A 21,598-nucleotide genomic window follows, 5' to 3' on the forward strand; every position below is an offset into this window, starting at 1 on the left:
AAATTTGTCCATAAGAGGAACCAGAAGCACAAATTAAAGGCAATTAAACTACCTACAGTGGAAACAAAGAATGATTTCGGTGGTAAATTTAAAAGACTAAAGGTTAACATTTAAAAACATGAAATAAGAAATTTTAATTTCTCTGATAGGGTTTTGTAATAATCATTGAATTGGGAACATATAATTAAATATCAATGAAGCTTTCAAAAACAATATATCATTTGTAATATAAGGCATGTTTGTATTAAGTATGAAAACTAGAGAAATGAGTAGCAAAAGCAGAACAAATAATATTTTCTTAAGCTACTGACACACAATGAAGGTCAATCAACATGTTGAAAACAGTTACATTTATATAAATTCTCTGTAAAAACACTTAAGACAAACAATCATTTCTTGAAGAATAAATTTTCAGTATATAACAACAGGCAATGATGCCTTAAGTGTTTAAAGCAATGGAATAATAAGATGAAAGGAAATCCTACATTCAAGAGATGAATTTCTTCACTCAAAAGCTTAGTTTGACAAGTGCTTCAATGGAAGTCAACCTTCCTGATTGGTTATCTTGAATGGGAGAAGACAGGAAAAGTATAAGAAGAATGATGAATTAGCCGCTGTATACCAGTAGTGGAGTCAGGATGCTACCTGTATCTTCAGACACTTCTTCCATCATCCTTTTCCATGTCATACTCCAGTCATATTATAAGGGTTGTGTTTCACTGAACACGCCATGCTACTCTGGCTCCATGACTTTTATATACCAGTTTATCTTTTAATATCTGTCTTCCTCCCAGCTCTTCTTTGAATGGTTAGTGTCTCTTTATTCTAATGCATGCAACAGTCTCCATCTTTTACATGAACTTTTTCCTGGGATCCTGAGCATTTAGTTATTCCTTTCATTGAGGTTTTTATCACACTGCACTTCAATGTTTGGTTCATGTGCCTGTCTCTCTTACTAGACTGATATTTTGGGTAGCAGATTCCATGTCTTTTCAAATGCCTATCCCTAGACTCATTTAATGATATATATCCAAAAAATTGGTACACAAGAAAACCTCTAGGTGGTTTTCATTTTCATGTGTCATCTCAGAATCCTCAGAGCCAACCCTCAAGATCAGTGATTTGATCTATATCCTTCACCAAAATATGTGATCTCTGGAAACTACAGATTTTTTTAATGTTGATCCAATAAAACATCTTAACTTTGAACTGATAATGTTTATTTCCAGCATTGTGGCATAGTGTGGTATGAAAACTAACAATCAAAATTAAAAGTTACGTTTTCCTTTTTAACAGAAAAATAATAGCAAGAGGATTCACTGTACGACAAGCTTTTTTCTAGGCCTCCTCACATGCAAGATCTCATTATTGAGCAAATATTGCTAAATTTTCCTCTAATCGTGCCCCTGTCCTAGACACTTGGATTATATGTACAAGATATATATGATGTCCTTGCCATCATGATGTTTACATTCACATGGACCAGACATATTTCAAGAAAGTACGCGTATTTTTAAAATTTTGTTATTGCTAAGTACCATTAAGAACAAAAAGCAAGGTTGCGGGATAGTCACTAAGAGCTTCTTTTTTCAAATAATGCATCCAGGAAAGACTCTCTAGACGAGCCGATATTTGAAGACATCCAAATCATGAGAAGGGGCTATTAGAATGCATATATTAGTGAAGCATATGACAGGCTGAGCAAGCCAATGTAATGACCCCTGAAGAGGACATGAGCTCTCTGTGTTTGAGGAATAACGAAGAACAGAGTAACTAATACAATAACATGGGAGAAGCAGGTAGGAGCCAGATCCTGAAGAACCTTATAGATAATTACATGGCATTTGATAAAATATAATTCACATTTTTCAAATTCCATTCCTGCTGTAGAGTGGAAAGCAGGATTTACGGGGAAAAGGGAGGAAACAAGATGATGAAGCTATTGCAGAACCAAAGAAAAGAGGCACTGGAGGCAGTGATGAAGATGACAGAATTCAAGATATCTGAAAGATTATATTTGGTAGGTATAGCTAACCTGCTATTGAGTTGGATATGTGGGGTGGTATTAAAAGTGTTCAGAAACCAAGGATGACTCCTAAGGTTTGACCTGAGTAATTGGTTAAACGTGGTAATATAAATTGAAATAAAAGACAACGATAGAGAAGGTTGATGAGGACGGCAAGGAACAGAGTAGCTTAGATGCTGGATGGATGATCTGTGCTAAATTACCAAGAATGATAACAGGAATAGTGGCACAAAGGAAGAGATTAAATATTTTCTCATTATTGCAATTAGACAGCATATGACAGCAATAAGGAGGACTAGTATATAGCAGAACCCAATCTTAGATCCTTCAAAAAAGCTGGGAATTTGAGGTACGTGGAAGAAAAATCATCAGAAAAAGGCATAGGGAGGCAGGGGCAATCCTATGCTACTAGCCCAGTGGTAGATGATGTAAATCTTTGGAAGAAATAAACAAAAACCTTTTCTATTTGAATGGGCTGCAGGAGAACCTGTGTCTTTAAGGGAGAGCTAGCATAAAAAGCATATTTTGAAAGTTAGTAGGGGAGTTTTCTGATGATACTCCTGAGTTTCAAGGGGCACTATAAAAAGGTTTGGGAGTCAGTGAGGAGTGAGAAATGGTATCAAATTAGGGAATGTACAAATTCATATAATGACAAAAAAATTGATTATAATAAATAGCCTGAGAGATGTGAACTTTTGGTATGACCCAGAATGCCCACTATTTTTATTTTTAAAATATTAAAGTATGTTAATATTTGATGAATAGTCATTACCCTGAGCTCCCACAGTGCCCTTCTCATAGTCATGGTACTCTAGCACCTTTTCCCAAGACTCTTGGCCTTTCTATGATTTAGAAACCTACTGACAGGTATCATGAGGTACAAGAAGGGGCTTTCAGAATGCTCTCCAGAGCAGTGTCTAGCATCTGTTTGCATTTGTCTGTACAGGATACTTATTTAATATGTTGAATACCTTATTTTTTACATGGCATACCTAGAATGATGCCGGGGTGATAATTCAGGTGAATTACAGTATGAGGAATGATGGGATTAGTCCTGATATTCTAAGGAGAAGGAACAGTCTTGTCTCATGGTACCTAGCAAAAGCTTGTTCTTTTAGTGAGAGTGATGAGGATAAAAGTGTGACAAACAAGGGGAAGGGCACCCTTGACAAAAGTATTTGAACAATTATATTTCTTCAGTATATGGAGTCACGCTGAGAGGAGTCACAATGCACAAAAACAATTCCAGTGAATAAAGCAGCTTCATCTAGATGCTCAATGTCTACTGCCAGGACCCCAAAAAACAGATGTTATTACTCCCATATAATACACAAAGATGCATATTGAAAGTTTGCCCCAAAGCATAGTTTACTGAGGGGTAGATGGAGAATTCTAATCCAAGTCTTTCATATTCAAAAACCTATGCATTTTCTTCAACCTGTAAAATGTACCTGCATGTATGAAAACATAACATTATAATGGCATTTCAATACTCACTATAAGTATAGAACTTAACGGGGACTTAAAAATACCAGTGATGAAAACCTAGTAAATAGTGGTGCATGTTTCAGTCTGTATGGCAGATTGCAAACCAACATTTGGGAGCTAAAAGGAAGGGAAAAGAACTTTAATAAATTTTATAGTACACATGAACATTCAATAGGATAACCACAAAGATTTATTAGCATCCTATGAAACAGTCAAAACAGATTTTAGGAGCTCTGGTTGTGTTTTTCTTGTTCCTTTTTTTTATAGGAGACATTTTAAAATACAGCCTGATTTTCCAATACATGTCTTTGCATTTAAAAAAATTACCTAAATACTGGGATACAGCACCAAATAGAAATTTTATTAACTTGTTTTGCTGACTTGATTCAATTTGACATAAAATATTAAAAAGTGGTGAAAACATCTGAGTTAAATTCATGAAGAGATCCCAATACTTAAGTAGAGAGGTTTTTATTAATGCTCTAACTGCACACTGCACAAGTCAAAATAGTTCTTTGAGGACCTATAATGTGTTGGTCTCCTTAAGCTATTTCAAGAGACCGGAATTGTTTCATATAGGTAACTTAAAGTATTAGGTAAAGTGGATCCCTCAAAATGAAATTAAATTGATCAAGTGGAGATTGGCCAAGATAGTTTCTATGGGAAGTTCCATTTAATTCACAACACAACATGATTCTGAGCATGTCTTTTTGGACTAATAAGCAACATTAGTTATGTAAAAGATAAACGCTTTTGTTACAGATTTTATGAAAAGTTCTATTTCTCATAGACACAATATGCTTTGAAACTCTAAGTAACATCAAGCATACCAGTTCATCCCTTATTACACTGTGTATATATCATAGCCATGGGTGTTACAATTAAAGCAAGGTATGCTTGGGACTGTCCTGGCGGGTGTCTTTTTAAATTTAATTTGTAGTCACAATGTTCTATTTTGCTCTCAAAATTGTTCTGGTTTGCAAGGTAAAGTACATGAATAAGCCAATTGAAAATGATATGTGGATCACCTTGCCAATTAAAAGGAAAGAACCAAATATTGAACAGGGAAACTAAGGTGTCTCAAATACCAAAACACAGCACCATCAAGAGTTTAATGTGATTCTTTTGAACATATTGTTACTTCCTAAAATAGAAGAAGGAAGCTGTAGTACATAAGCATGCTCTTTCCTTCTTTTCTTAGAGATGAAGTGGTCTTCCCCCTGCCCCATCCACCTGTATGCTTGATTTGTGATAGGTGGTGCATATTACTGATTAATGCATGAACATTAGCATCATGACAATCTAGGTTTAAATACAAACTTTGATACCCCACAGCTGTGTGAACTTGGACCCATTAACCTTTCTAAGCATCACTTTCTCATCTGAAAGTTGAGATTAATAGTATCTTCCCTATAAAACTGCCTTTAGATAGAATTCCATAAATGAGATAGAACCATTATAATAGTCACAGGCATTGCCATTATTGTCAGCATCATCTGATTCCCTCTAACACTTACAAAACTGTTTTCTTATTACTTTTTTCTAAGTCAACTACTTTCCCATCATATCTTGCTCTTTAGTTACTTTGTATCTAAACCCAAACAAAGCAAACACAGCAAAAACAAAACAACAACAACAAAATAAACAAACAAAAAACCACCTAATCTAATGGATTTTAGTCATTCTCTATGACCAGCAAAACAACTTTAGGAGACAGTATTCCCTTACTTCTCCTTTTTCTCAATTTTTTTGTCCACTACAATTAGGTTTCCACTTTTTCTGCTACAATAAAACTGTTCTTTAAAGAGGAATCAAATTTCTTACAACATGTATAAGCCATAGTTCAAAATTCTTGGCATATCCTACAAGGTTAGCTGCCACTGTTCAGAAAGTGCTTTTCTATAAATTAGAAAAAGCTGGCCGCCCTTAAATTAAAAAATAAGGATGTTTATATTGCACAACCGAATCAAGAAAATGCAACGACTCTTAGGAATTAAGTGGAGCTACTGCTGTGTAAGACACCTTCTTCGCTGGGCCAGAACCTGTCCAGGGGAGCGTTCCAGGGTCCTGACAGGCAGCAGCCAGGAACATACATACAAAGGTATCCATACACTCTCCTGTTTCCACACGCCTTGGATGCCAAGAAGCGTATCTCTCAGCAAGCCTAACATTCCATACCCACCACTATACCTTGCTCTACAGATGAGATAACGATGTCAAGTTTGGGGGTAGAGATAATAGGCCCTCCAAGAGTGGCAGTGGGAAAAAGAAATCTTAGTGGATGTCAGGGAAAAAAACCAGCATTACGCACATATGTGTGCTAGCGTATGTTTTCATGCATGTTTCTCTGAGCTTATGCATGATTAGCCTCAACTGCTCCAGGTTACTATCTATCCACTGTGTGAATGCAGTCGCTTAGATAGGACACATTTATATAATCAACAACCTGAAAGGCCATATAGAGTGGTCCCAAGGTTCTCCATAGCCTGGGATCTAACTATCATTCCATCCATTTTTCCCATCACCCACTGTCTTGAAATTTATGCTCTAGTATTACTAAGCTGCTGTAACTTCTGTTTTTAATGCCACAATGTAACAGTCTCCTGTCTTCACTCATGCCTCTCCCTCCCTTAGCAATTCCATCACCCCTTTTCTTTACATGCATATGTTCTCCTTTATTTCAAGGATCAAACCCAGGAAGAATGTGCTCTAGAAACTCTTCTTTGAAGCTCACACACATACACTCAGACACACTTAATGGAGCAGGCCAATTCCTTAGGTTCCTCTTCTATGCTCGATTGCATCTTGTTTCTATTTCTACATGACATTTACTTTATTAATTTAAAATTATCTGTTTATGCATGCCTCCCTAAACTAGTTCTCATGCTATTTTGATAGTGAAAATGTCTTAGTTACTTTTATACTTTAGACTTCAGCACCGTTATTGTCACAGGGTAGATGATGAATAACTAAATGTAATGATACAAACTAAAGAGAGAGTATGGAACAATATTTCAAGTCCAGCTATTTTGTAAATTGATCTCAAAAACTGAGTAAAAAACTAGTTGTAGCATTTTAAAAAACCCTGAGTACTGGATAAATGCTTTTTCTATTTTTTTGTAAACACTGTAAAAATAGAAGTCTAACATACATATAAAAAAGTGCACAAATCTTAATTTATACAGCTTGATGCATTGCCACAGGTGAACTTGCCATGTACTTCACTACCAGATAAGGATATAAAATGTCACAAACACCACAGTATCCTCTTTCATGCCTACTTCCTATCTGTTCCTCCAATGGTTACCATTCTTCTGATAACATAAGAGTTTAATTTTGGCTATTTTTTATTTCTTCTGATAACACAAGAGTTTAATTTTGGCTTTTATTTCATATACATGGAATTATATACTATATATTATTTTGTGCCTGGCTTCCTTCACTCAACATTTTATTTGTGAGATTTAGTCAGGTTGTGATCCAATCATTCTCACTGCTACACAGAATTTCACCCTATGATTATGCCACAATTTACCTCTTGTACTCTTGACGGGAATTTCATTTGCTGCCAATCTTTGGCTATTATGAATAGAACTGCTATGATTATTCTAGTATATGTCTTTTGAAAAATATATGTTCCTCATTCCAATGAGTATATTCTTTGGAATTGAAATTCTTGTCAGGGAGTATTCATATGTTGAGATTTAGTAGATGCTGCAAAACCATTTTCCAAAGCAGTAGTGCAAACTTACACTTCTATCAGCAGTAAATGAGAGTTATAGTATCTCTGTATGCTCACTAACTCTTAAGATTGTCACTTGATTTTTTTAAGTAAATTTAATTTTTCTAGAGAAGTTTTAGGTTCACAGCAAAATTGAGTGGAAAGTGTAGAGATATCTTCTCTACCCACTACCGCCACGTATGAGCAGCCTCTTCTGTCAAAATCCTACAGTGGTTAAGATACAATTAATGTTGTCAGTTAATTTTTAATTTCTCTATTCCGTTGTGCATGTGTCTCACTGTTATTTAATTTGAATTTTTCTGATGATTGTGTTGAGCACCATTTTTTGTGTTTTTTTGGTCACTGGATATCTTCTTTTTTGACATGCCTAGTCAAGATTTTTGCTCAAAATTGTTCATTGGGTGATTTTTTCCCCCATATTTATTTGTAGAAATTATTCTTATAATTTGGATATGACCCTTTTTTTAATAAATATGTTGGAAATATTTTCTCCAACTTCCACGTATTTATTGTATAATCCAAAATATCTGGATTATCTGTAGGCTGTTTCCGTTACATGTGCTTTGTTGTCTTTTTTCCTGCATCATTTGATCCTGCTTTCTTGTACAGCTAATCATTCTTTATGGAATGCTGTACACTATGTATAGTATATTTTTACATATTTGTGACACTGTACAGCTGTCATCCTCCTCAAGGAAAGGTTTAATTTTCTTCTAAATAGCAGATAAAAACTAAGTAAATCACTTTGATTTTTAGAAAGCTGGTGTATTTCTGTTTTGCCTTTTTCTCCTGGAGGATAGCTCTTCTGGGATTTTAACTGAATGCCTGGGGTGTTTACCAGAGCTATCTCCCTCGGCAGGCCCTCTGCTCCAGTTTCTGTCTCCCCAGCACCGTGAAACTGGGAAATTCTCTGCTTACATGTGTAGCCTCTTAGCTGTTGTTCCCTGCTTTGCTTCTCTGTGTCTTGTCCTAAGCATGTGTAACCAAGGAGTACAGCCTCAAGAAGAAATTGCATGCAGAATTTTGGCTCACTTTTTACTTGTCCTCTTTTCTCTAGGATGTGGTCTTTTTTTTTTTTTTTTTTTTTTTTTTCTTGAGATGGAGTGTTGTTCTTGGTGTCCAGGCTGGAGTGCAGTGGCGCAATCTTGGCTCACTGCGACGACCGCCTTCCGGTTTCAAGCGATTCTCCTGCCTCAGCCTCCCGAACGATCTTGTCTTTTTAAAAACCTAGCTATTTGGTAAACCTGCACTAATTTTTAATCTCCCTAGCTCAGTGAAACACCTGCAATTTCTAGGGCCCTACAGTCTGTTCAGCCTCTATGTCTCATGCAGCAAATCAGAAAATACTCAAAGGAAAGATAGGGAGAGGACTCTACTTATTATGTATGATAGCTTCATGACGATTAAGAAGGTAAACAATACCTAATATTTGTATACATTAAAGGCAAAGAAATTAAAAACATAAAAGAAGAAGGTGCTTGGTGTGTTTACAATTGAAGCATAACAAAACATAAGTGAAAATTTTATATCTAGTATGCCCTTTCCTTAACTCAGGCTGCCTAAATTCTTTCCAGCATTTAAGACTCATATCAAATGACACTTGTTCCATTATTTCATTCCAGATACCACTCAGCAATTTTGAACATTCTATTCTTCCTGTCCATTATTATTCTACTTATAGTCTAGGAAACAAGGGTGACTCTCCTCAAGGTATACATATCCCCCACCTTCTAAATCATACTGTGTCTACACTAGACCACAGAATTCTCAGCCCAAACAGCTCCAAGGTTATTCTAGGATTTGTATGGGACTTTGATATGAATCTGTCTCAATGAGCGGGGGTGGGGGTATAAATAGCCATCAGAGTGTATGCCAGTGGGTTCCAAATTTAGCCAATGGTTGAATGTTTGTAGGTAGGGTTGACATGTTAAATACAGGATGCCTAGCTAAATTTCAAGTTTGGTTGCACAACAAAATATTGAAAGGAATATAGTTATAATAAAAAATTTATTCAGTGTCTGAAAATCATATTTTACTGGGAATCCTGTCTTTTTATTTGCTAAATCTGGCAATCTTATTTTCAGGGACTAACAACAATGATAATTGTGTCTACCATGGGCACTGAAGGCCCCTTGTATTACAGGAGCAATATAGGAGTGGAAAGAAGAGTCAGCCAGGCTTGGAGACAGGACTCAGGAGTGGAGACGTCAGGGACCTAGCACAGGGTCTTCCTGAGTACCCATGTTCTGAATCAAAGTCAAAGAAGTCTGAGCATTCTAATTTTGAATCTGGTCCTCCAGGTTGTTAGAGAAATATGTCTGTCAGGATAAGAGGCTACACCATATTTAAATTAGCTTGATTGATAAATTTTAAGCATAAAAAGTCTAGATATATGGTATGTGAACCTCCATTTGGTACTTTTGTCCAGGCTCTGGAAATGTTGGGGCAGGGCTCTTGCTTCTATTATAGGTCTTAATCTATATTAACTGTGTGTTAATTCATCTCCATATTCAGCTCAGTTTTCCTTACTCAATCATATGGAAACATTAAGATCCTTCAGGGCAGAAACTGGCACTCTCTTTTTCCTGTTTGCTGAGGTGCCTAGCATTTTACAAATAAGGACATCGAAGGCAGGAAAATAAAGTACTGGAACACACCGAACAAGTATTAATGGCCTGATTTGAAGGGGCAAGTGTAAAGCAGATCCTAGAATAATTTTATGCATCACTTCTGTGCCTCAGTTATCTGATCTGTAAAATCAGAATAATAAACAGAACCTCTTCAATGGCTATCAAAAAGATTAAATAGGTTAAAATATGTAAAGCAATGGCAAAGTTACTTGGAACTTATTTAGCAGAGGATAAATGTTAGTTATTTTTGAATCTCTGGCCTTAGGAAGTCATACAGACCTCCTGCTGGGATAGTCCTGACCTGCCATATATCTTCTATTGTCAAACATGTTGATAACCCAAATCCATTCTTATTCTTTTCCATGTCTCTTCTGGAGAAGTCAGGAATTCCTTATCTGGGACTCTTAAAATGACTGTTCACCAAGACCTCAAAAACATTTTGTTTTGTTTTGTTTTTCACTTCTAGAGAAAGAATTTCCTGAAAGCAAGTTAGACGCAGAAAGGGTCCCAGCAAGAAAAACAAGGAAGTTTGAAAAGTTTGCACCTCAGTGACATAGGTGGGGACTGCCACAAAGGAGACTGAAAATAGGAAATATGCCTGCTTCATAGAAGAAAATCACTTGCTACCCTAGGCTGTGTTCTTGCTTATAATAGCTGTACATGGATATCCTAATGAGTTTCTTTGTACTTTAGCTATAGCAGATGTCTAAACAGATAAAATACTTAAAGAGACATATAGAAATTACTCTTCAGTAGTTCGCCCAAAAAGGACACTGTTTAAAAACCATTGGGTTATTGTTCTCTGCCATGGTCTGAGCCTCCTCACATGGTTGGTGTCTAGAGAAACCCAAGCCTTGCTCTTACCTAGTTTTCTGTCAATCAAGAGGGCTCTTTGACCCTGGTAACCATCAATCAAATTCCCTGAGGTTGTGCTATGTTGCAGATTTGAGTTATACTGAGAACACTACCCCTAGGAAATTTTTTCTTTTCTAAAGGCTGCTGCCCTCCTCATGCACAGCACCATGTTATATGATGAGCAATGGGAATGGGAGATAAAAGAGGGTAAACAATCGTCTTTGCCCTCAAGGACATTATTGTCTAAGTGAAGTCTTAAAATATTTATACCTGAAAACAATTTCAACTGAAGTAGAATGCTGTGTGTAGTCAGTGTTCAGTGTCATAAAATAGTATAGAAAGTATTAACGATAACGATAATGATAGTAATACGTAACAAAGTCTAACATTTGAGCATTTATAACATGCCAAGCATTTTGCATGGATCATGGCAAAGGAAGGTATGTTAGATTTCTAGGGTTGCCATAACAAATTACCACAAACTGGATGGCTTAAAACAACAAAAATGTATTTTTTCACAGTTCTGGTGGGCAGACATCTGAAAATCAAGGAGCCAGTAGGCCCATGTTCCTGAAAGCTCTAGGAAAGAATTGTTTCTTGACTCTTCTCCATTTCTGGTGACTCCTGCAACCCTTGGCATTCCCTGGATTGTAGCTGCACCACTCCAATCTCTGCATTAGACATTAGGCATCCTTTTCCCATGTGTCTGTGTGTCCTTTCCTCAGTCATGGTACTTAGGGCCCACGCTATTCTTGTATGACCTCATCCTGACTAATTACATCTGCCCTATTTCCAAATAAGGGAATATTCTGAGGTTCCAGTTGAACATGAATCTTGTAGAGACAGTAATCAACCCATTACAAGTTAGAAATAGCCTAATTAGGACAAAAATTATAACCTGGTTATGAAGATATGGATCTTGAAACATGTGGGTAGAGGATTGTCTGGATATCCATCCAGCAAGCACTTACTGAGTGAATACTTGGTGCCAGGTCCTGTGCCAGGAGCCAAGGAAAATTCAACACTCAAGCTACATCAGTATTTATTAGGCCTGGCTTCATAAAAATGAAAAACGACAAATATACCCAGGCTTAAATAAGATGGAAGTTTACTTTTTTCTCTCTTTTAAGTAAAAACGTTCTCAGAGTAGGCTGTCCAGGAAAGGAATAGGGGCTCTGCAGCTCCCTCTGTGAACCTATCTCTTGGGACTGTCATCTTCACAGGTGGAACAATCCAGAATGGCTGAGGGAGTTCCTGTAATCCAAAAGCAGAAAGAAACAGGAGATAGAGGAGTCACTTTCTGAGCTAAGTCAGTCTTCTTGGATACTTTTCCCATAGCACTTCCCTTTTATAATTTAGTCACATCACCATATGTAATTGCAAAGAAAAGCTGGGTACACTGCATTCCTGAAAAATATACACCAGGATTCTGTTACTAAGAAGAAAGGGAAGAATGGGTGTTAGAACTCTGCTTTTCAGTCTTGACCTCAAAAAACTCAAAGTCTGTTTGGGAAAGAAATAGATTAATAGATATGTTAGTTTTCTACTGCTGCTGTAACAAGTTATCACAAACTTTGTGTCTTAAGGCAAATTTATTATCTTATAATTCTGGAGGTGAGAATTCTGCAATGGGTCTCATTGAGCTAAAATACAGATGTCCACAGAGCTGTGTTTTTCCTGAAAGCTTTAGGGGAGAATCTGTTTCATTTCGTTTTAGGCTTCTTGAAGCTGCCTGCATTCCTTGCCTCATGGCCCCTTCCTCAATCTCTGAAGCCAACAAAGTTGCATCTCCCTGACCATTTTGTTGTCACATCTTCTTCTGACTCTGAACTCAGATGGAAAAGGTTTTTCTCTTTTAAGAACCCATATGAATAGATTGAGTTCACCTGGTTAATGCGGATATTCTCCCCATCTCAAAGCACTTCTGCAAGGTGCATCTGTAAAGTCCCCTTTCCATGTAGGGTAACATATACACATATTCTAGGAATTAGAACATGGATATCTTTTTTTGGGGGGGGGCACTTTTCATCACAATACACAGTTAAAATCTCATATGATAGGTGTAACAATAAAGTAAGCACAGGTTGGTAAACAAAAACAAAAAAGGAGCCCAGTTTCATCAATGAGCATGATTTGTTTGGGGAGAAATACTGCATGTGCAGAATGAAGGCTTCACACAAGGATTCAGAAGAAATTTATATGTACAGGAAAGAGAAGGGAAAATTAAGTAGGTTCTTAAATGTCAGGCCTAGGCATTGGATTAACTTGTATGCAGTGGGAAAGTATAGGTAATTCTTGATTGAAGGAGCGCCTTCACAAGACTGGTGATTTAGAAAAAAAAAATCTGCTAAAGTGAGTAAAAAAGAGAGCAGTAACAGATTAACAGGTTGCTTCAAGGATTTATGTTTAAATGAGGAGATTTTTCATTTAGGCTAGAGTTGGAAAAGAATGGAGGCTTTTTTAAGAAATGAGATAATGGATAAATGTGAAGGCAAGTCAAAATTGATTCTGAGGTTTTACATGTGGGTGAGAAAGAGAATGGCAGAGAGAAATAGTTTACAAGGTGAGGAAAGCAACTTGGCATATCAAACAAATGGGTTATTTTAGTAAAATTAATCTTTGTCTACTAAGCTTTATATTAAAGAACAGTCAGATACCTTTGTATGAAAAAAGCAAACCCTCCATTTTTTGAGTCTAATTAATTGAGAATAATTATATTTTCCATCTTTGTTAAGTTATTTGGGATTGTTTAGCTTAGAATATTGGGCTGTCTGCCTTATTGTTCCCTAAAAACGAGCCTTACCATCAACAAAAAAGATATATCAAGGCCCTGTCAGCAGACATAGACCATGAACATACTGAAACCCTCATTAGGTACTCATGGAAAAAAATGCAAGGAAAGCCAAAAATAACTGCAAATTTGGCCTGTGAAATAAGATAATACATGGGTGGAATAATTGTCGAGGCTACCATTAAAAGAGTTTCTCTTACTGGCTGCAGTGTATTCTTAAAAAATCAACTGCCAGGAGTATTTGCATCAGGGACGAATCACAAATTCTTTGTTTGATAAGCTCTTGAGAAAAATTACTTGTTTTATACTACACTTTGTGAAATCTATGTATTATTTGTTATGCTTCCAGAAAGAATTTTTGTACAATGAAATTTTAGTCATTTTGAGGTTGATATCTTCAGGATCATCCTAAAAACATATTGGGGCTGCTAGGCTTTAAAGTTCGTGTGGGCTTCCAGACACAATACATTTAAGGGGACATGCCTAAGAGTATCACTAAAAGTTGATACACAGAGATTGCTTTTAGGCTCTCTACCAACCACAGCATAAGCCAGGACAGCAATTCTCTTAACAACCTCTGTTCTTCCCCAACTTCATGGAAGATTAGCTTACAGCTTTGTTATGGGAAGGTCCCAGGGTGGTGCATAGGAAAACTGTTGAAAATGCCAGAAAGTAGATGTTTGTGGTATAGAGGAAGGAAGTGAAATACCTAGAGGAAGAAAAATGGAACCACCAAACCACCCAGGCACGTTGTTGAGTACATCTGAGACATTCATCAAGCACTTCTAAAATAACTGAGCAGCAGCTGGCATGTAACTAAAGTCAATTTATACAGATATAGGCATATGACCTATCACCTTTACTGTGAAGTCATTTATATTCTTAGGCTAATGCACTATGAGAAAATTAGATATTTGTCCACAGATGACAATACACACACATAATAAATAGCAAAATTATTTTGAATTATGTGTTTAAGGAATGCTACCTATGATCTTTGAATGTGAAAGCCAAGCTCTCCTTTGGCTTCTTTCATATTTTAAAGTGAAGGCTCTAGGGGCAGACATTGCTACTTCAAATATCAGCTTCTCTATTAGAAGCATAAATTTGGGCAGATTATTCAACTTCTCTAAGCCTCATTTTTTTATTTTTTAAATAGAAATAATAAAAATATGATAAACATGGTTTCTGTGAGAATTTAAAGAGATAATACCTGTAAAACATATACTAGAGGCTTGAAAGATAGTACTCAACAAACTGTAAAAAATTATGACATAAAAACTTAATACAAGATTTACCAAAAAAGATTATCCCACCTACCCCACCCCCATTAAAGAGAGCGAGACACATACACACACAGAAGTGGAGAGACAGAGACAAACATAAAAATATAAAGAATACGTTTCCATTTTCATATGGCTGCATTATTTAATTCAACTTAAATATACCTATCCCCAGCCAGAAGCCCTCGCATTCTAACAGTTCACCACCAAGCTGAAAGACGGCAGATTTGGAGGTCAGTGAAAAATGGGTTTGCTGTCAGTGCAAATGAATATTTACCAGCCAATGTCTCTGGTAGCCCTTTGGCAGATGGTATACAGGGGGTAAATATTGGTTTTACCTTCTAAAACCAGAGACTCGAATTATAAACCAATAGTTCACATATTTTAAATGAGTAGATTAATTAATCATAAAGCCTCATTAGAAGTCAAGCTATCCATTAGTTTAAATCGCTATCATATGAACTCAATTTATTAGAGCCGAGAGATTCTAACAAGACTTCTTTTTTTTTTTTTAAGTTACAATGAAGAGACTAATGACCACCTGAGGACAGATTATCCATTCTGGCTTTTAAATATTAGACAATTTCCCACTGGTCAAGAAGATGAGAGTGAGCATTTTATTTTTATGATTAGTGTCACATTCCAGATTCAATATTCTCTCAGTGTTGGGAACCACATAATCCCATTACAATAAATTACTTTCACTTTTAATGAAGCACTAAAACTTGGTACCTAATGATCAATGAACTATTCCAAAAAGTGAAGCCAAAGTCCTTTATCTTTGGTCATATAAAGAAACACTTTCACCGGAGGGATCCAAATGCAATGCTATAAAGAGTCTGGAGATGCTAATGAACTAAAACATGAGGGATTCACTATATGAAGGCATGGATTGAGAGCTGGCAAGAGTCTCAAAAATTGCACAATTCAGTTCCTGCCTTCAAGGAGGAAACCATCAAAGACTTACTCAACTTGGGAAAAACTCCAGTGTGATCTTGTAGGGCTGCTCTTTTTGTCTATTCTAGGGGAGTGAATTGTGATGAATCCTGGAAGAGGCACAAGAGATGAAAATAGTGCAAGACTCTCAATTCTTCCCATGGGAAGAACCTTGGAGACAGACCATCAAGCCATCAAGGTGTTTTGTTCTTTCTTTCTTTCTCTCTCTCTCTCTCTCTCTCTCTTTCTTTCTTTCTCTCTTTCTTTCTTCGGAGAAGGAGTCTTGCTCTCTCACCCAGGCTGGAGTGCACTAGTACAGCCTCAGTCTCTCCAGTAGCTGGGACTGGGACCACAGCCATGCACTACCATGCCCAGCTAATTTTTGTATTTTTAGTAGAGACGGGTTTTCACCATGTTGGCCAGGCTGGTCTTGAACTCCTGTCCTCAAGTGATCCACCTGCTTTGGCCTCACAAAATGCTGGGATTACAGGTGTGAGCCACTGTGCTCGGCTCTCAAGTTGCTTTTTCTGATTCAGAAAATGTGTTATTATAAAAGGATGTCCCTCCCCACCCCCCTAACATCTAATCACACCTTTTTTCAGGTTAGCACTCTAATATCCCTTTCTGGTTGATTGACCATTGATTACCCAGAGATCATTCAGATTTAATCCTGTTGTTCCTGCAGTAAATATTAATAGTGTCCCTTTCACACTCAAAAGTATACTTGTTTGAATAATAAATTATATAGTAACCCTATATTTATGGTACTTCACTATTTACAGTCTCGTTGAAAGGGAAACTTACATCCCAGTGCCTTCTCACCCCTTTATGCTTCCTACTTATGGCTGCATTAAAACAGAGGTAGGCATGAAATATGAGCATAGATGATCAGACACACACACTCCTAGAATTCTGGATCTTGGTTGAGTGACACAAAAGTTGGAAGATTCAACTAATCAGATTTATCACAGTCAGTGTGAAGAAGTATAAGATGATAGTGGTGCTGAGCTGTGGCGTTGACTGTAATTCTGACAGCTTACCCTCTCAAGTTCACTGTGCTACTGCTTGTTATTCATATCTTGTCACACAGGTGTCAGTTCTGGAAGACCTTACTTCTTCTCCATAACACCTCTACCCCACATCATCCCTCATTTTTTTTTTCCTTAAACAGTTTATATTGCTTACAGAGTAGAATTTGCAGTTGCCATCAGCTAGAGGAAGTCAAGAAAGTATTAGTCCCCCCAAAGGTAGCTAAGCAAGCAAAGAATACATGCAATGCTTGTCCTTGTACAGCTGACACACAATGGAAGGAACAGAAAAGAATCCATATAATAAGTAATTTACATAATATATTAAAGGAGATAAGAGATTTGAAAAATACAGAAGATCAGAAGAGAGAAAAAAAGAAGGAAAGAAGAATGGGAGGGAGAAAGAGGGAGGGAGAGAGAGGGAGGGAGAGAGGAAGAGATGGAGGAAGGGAGGGAGGGAAAGAGAGTGAAAATCAGAGTAAAAAAGATTGATGGGTAGAGTGAAGATAGAACAGAATTATACTTGGGTGATCTCTGTTTTCCTTATTGGATAACATTGCATCCTTATATAAATGTAAATTGGCAGTTCCCTCAAAATTATGAAATGTAAACAATTATTTAATTATGATCATATATACTTTAATTTGTCTCTGGGATTTTCCTAGTTGTGTTATTAATTTGAGGACATTTTTTAATACTCCTAGGTAATATGATATTTTAAAGTTTCTTAATTAACATCAACTACATTGATTATTTTGAAATAAAATTAATTTAATCAGTAAGTAAATATTCATGAAGGTATGAGATGTCTAAACTAGAGCAACACCTCATGTTTTTATTTCTATTAAACATTATTTCTATTATATACTTATGGTGCCTTGGGGTGTAGGATGGTGAACAGAGTTATACAGGGGACCTCTCTGAAGAAAATTACTTGTACTTAATTTAGTATTTGGAATAGTTTGTTTTTATACATTGAATAAAGTATAATTGCCACATAATAAATGAGACATATGAAAGATTACAATTTATTGAGTTTTTGACATATGTCTATAACTGTGAAACCATTACCAAAATCAAGATAACTAACTGATTCAAAATCCCAAAAAGTTTCCAAGTATTCCTTTGTCACCCATTCATCCCTTTATTCCACTCCTTCCCATCTGGAGGAAATCACGGAATTGCTTTCTGTCTCTACAGATTTGTTTACACATTTTAGAATTTTATTTCAATGGAATCATACAATACATACTCTCATTTTGTAAACAGCTTTGTTGAGGTGAAATTGACGTACAATAATCCAGTAGTGTTTAAAGCAGTATACACTGTATTTTGCCAAGTTTCTTTCACTCAGTATAATTATTTTGAAATTCACCTATATTGATAAATGGATCAAAAAATTGTTCTTCTTTTGTTAACTATTACTTAATTGTATGGATATGCCAAAATTTGTTTATCTGTTATCTTGTTTATTGACGTTTCAGTTGCTTCCATTTCATGGCTATTAAAGATGTTATGAATGTTTATGTACATGTTTTTATAGAGATATATGTTTTATATAGCTATATGTTTTTATAAATATCTACCAGTGGATTTGCTGTTTTATTACAAGTGCATGATTTTCTTTTGAAGAAACTGGCAAAATGTATTGCAAAATAATTGCATTCACTTACATTTTCACCAATGATGTATAAGCGATCCAGTTCCAACATACCCTTGCCAATCTCACTGTGGTTCTGCTTTTTATTTCCCTAATGGTTAAAATTGTTTAACAGTTTTTCATGCCTTTATTTGTCTTTGATACATTTCCTTTAGTGAACTGTCCAATTTTTCTGTTTTAATTGACTTATTCTGATTATTTTTTAAATGTTGCATATACTCTAGGTGAAGTTATTTCCTTGATATGTTTTGCAAATATTTGCTCCAAATCTGTGACTTTTATTTTTTTATCAACAAATGTTCTTTGAAGAGCAAAAGTTTTTAATTTTGATGATGTCCAATTTATGATTTTTCACCTTTATTATTCATAATCTTTGTGTTTCAGTTATGAAATCCTGGCCTCAAATATTATCACAATTTTTTTCCTCTACATTTTTTTCTAAAAGTTTTATAGTTAAAGGCACTAACATTTTGGTCTGAATCATTTTGAATTATTATTTTTATATAATATAAGGTAAAAGTTTAGGTTAATTTTTTTTTATATGGCTATGTAATAGTTTCAGCGACACTTGTTGAAGAGATTGTATCTTCTCCATTGACTTGTCTTGTCAGTGTTATTGAAAATAAATTGACCATAAATGTAAGGATCTTTTTCTAGACCCTCTTTTCTAGACCATCAATCTATACTTTATCTTTAAACTTATATCACACTGCCTTGATTTTTGTGGCTTTCTAGTAAGTTTTGAAATAAGGTAATATAAATTCTGCGACTTTTTAAAAAAACTGTTTTGTTTATTCTAAGTCTTTGGCATTTCCATGTTACTAAAGTTATCTTGTCAATTACTAAAAAAAAAAATCAGCTGACGTTCTGCCTCAGATTGTCTTTAATCTATATATCACTTTATGAAAAATTCACTTTTTAACAACATTAAGTCTCTCGATCCATGAATACAGTATATCTCTGTGTTTATTTGGGTCTCAATTAATTTCTTTTCACAATATTTAGTAATTTTCAGTGCAGAGATCTTAAAGATCACTTATCACACTTTTCCTATGTATTTTATAATTTTAATATTATTGTTGACGGTATATTTAAAATTTCAATTTCCAATTCTTCATTGTTTAAGGAAAATACATTTATTTTGTTTGTGACTGGCGGCCTCTAAAATGGCTCCAAGTGATCTTGACTTTCAGGTTTTTATGATCTACTGTATCACCTGGTTACAGTCAAACATTTTAATAAAAAGAATGTGAAAAAATCAGTAAGATGTCACTTCCACGATTATATTTCAAAAGGACTTTGATTTCCCTCTTATTCACCCTCTCTAGGAAAACCAGTTGCCACATTACGAGCTACACTTTGGAGAAATTCCCTTGGCAAGAAAAACAAAGGAAACCTCCAAATAACATCCAGCAAGAGACACAAGCCTTCAGTACAACATCTCAAAAGGATTTGAATTATTTCAACAATCATGAAAATGTTTGAAAACAAATACCCCCTTCAGATGAGACCACAATCTAGGTCAATAGACTGACTGCATCCTTGTGAAGAGACTGTGAGGAAGCCATACCCAGATTCCTAACTCACTGTATGGTTAGATAAAAATGCTTGTTGTTTAAACCATTACATTTTGGAGTAATTTATTAAACAGTAATAGGTAAGTAATTAAAATGCTTATATACTGGTCTTTTAACCTACAACTTTGCTAAACTTGCTTATTAGCTCTAGTTATTTTGTAGATTCCTTATTATTTTCTATGTACACGATGATGACATTTACAAATATAGACCACTTTTTATTTCTTCCTTTCCTTTCTAAAAACCAAAATGAGGTTTACTTTTCTCATCTTATTACACTGAATACCACCTACAGTAAAATGTTACCTATAGGTTTTGTGAAGATTAAGTGTTTCAGAGTGACAGAGTTCCCATCCATTTCTAATTTGCTAATAGCTTTTCAAAATTATGAATGATTATAATTTTGTTGTATCAAATTGATTTTACAAATTTTTATTTATTTGTACAAATGTATGAGGTACACATGCCATTTTCTATCTCTATAGATTTCCTTATTCTGAACTTTCCTAATGGAATTATACAGAATATGGTCTTTATTACTCTTCATTCTTCAATTATCATAATGTTTTCAAGCTTTATTCATTTTGTAGTATTTATCAGTACTTCATTATTTTTTGTGGCTGGATAATATTCTACTTTAATAATTTACCAACCTTTGTTTATCCATTTATCTGTTATTGAACATTTTAGTAGTTTCCACCACTTGACTTTTATGAATAATGCTGCTATGAATATTTGAGTACCAGTTTTTATGTAGACAAATGTTTTCAATGATCTTCAGTACATACTTAGGAGCGAAATTGTTGGGTCATATGGCAACTCTATGTTCAATAATTCAAGCAACTGATAAACAGCTTTCCAAATTGTGTGTACAATTTTGCATTCCCGCCAGTAATGTATTATGCTTTTGATTTCTCCACATCCTTGACAGGACTTTTCACTTTCTTGATGGTCACCTTTGAAGCACAAAAGATTTTATTTTTGATAAAGTCAGATTCATCTGTTTTCCTTTTATTACTTATGTCTTTGTCTTTGGTGTCATATTTAAAAATCTTTTGATGAATCCAAGGCAAAAATATTTTACTTCATGATTTGAGAGTTTGATAATTTTATTCCTATATTTAGGTTTTTGATTCTTTTTTTAAATTTATTTTTTATTTTTTTTTACTGGGATACATGTGTAGAACCTGCAGGTTTGTTACGTAGGCATACATGTGACATAGTGGTTTGCTGCACCTATCAACCCATCACCTAGGTTTTAAGCCCACATGTATTAGCTATTTGTCTTGATGTTCTCCCTCCCCTTGCCCCAACATCCCCGGTGTGTGTTGCTCCCCTCCCTGTGTCCATGTGTTCTCACTGTTTAACTCTCTCTTACGAGTGAGAACATATAGTGTTTGGTTTTCTGTTCCTGTGTTAGTTTGCTGAGATTAATGGCTTCTAGCTTCATCCATGTCCCTGCAAACAACATAATCTTATTCCTTTTTGTGATTGCATAGTATTCCATGGTGTATATGTACCACATTTTCTTTATTCAGTCTATCATTGATGGGTATTTGGGTTGGTTCCATGTCTTTGCTAT

General features: G+C 35.5%; 1 long non-coding RNA gene across 1 annotated transcript; it reads left to right on the forward strand.

Moving 5' to 3' along the window:
• The first annotated feature begins 1,614 nt into the window (after nucleotides 1-1,614).
• On the forward strand, nucleotides 1,615-20,039 carry LOC139358039 (uncharacterized). The gene is made up of 3 exons (XR_011612253.1): nucleotides 1,615-1,799; nucleotides 1,891-2,020; nucleotides 19,768-20,039. It is a non-coding gene; the product is annotated as an uncharacterized lncRNA (long non-coding RNA).
• Nucleotides 20,040-21,598: the final 1,559 nt, after the last annotated feature.

This window comes from Macaca nemestrina, chromosome 13 (genome assembly GCF_043159975.1).
Source record: "Macaca nemestrina isolate mMacNem1 chromosome 13, mMacNem.hap1, whole genome shotgun sequence".
NCBI lineage: Eukaryota > Metazoa > Chordata > Mammalia > Primates > Cercopithecidae > Macaca > Macaca nemestrina.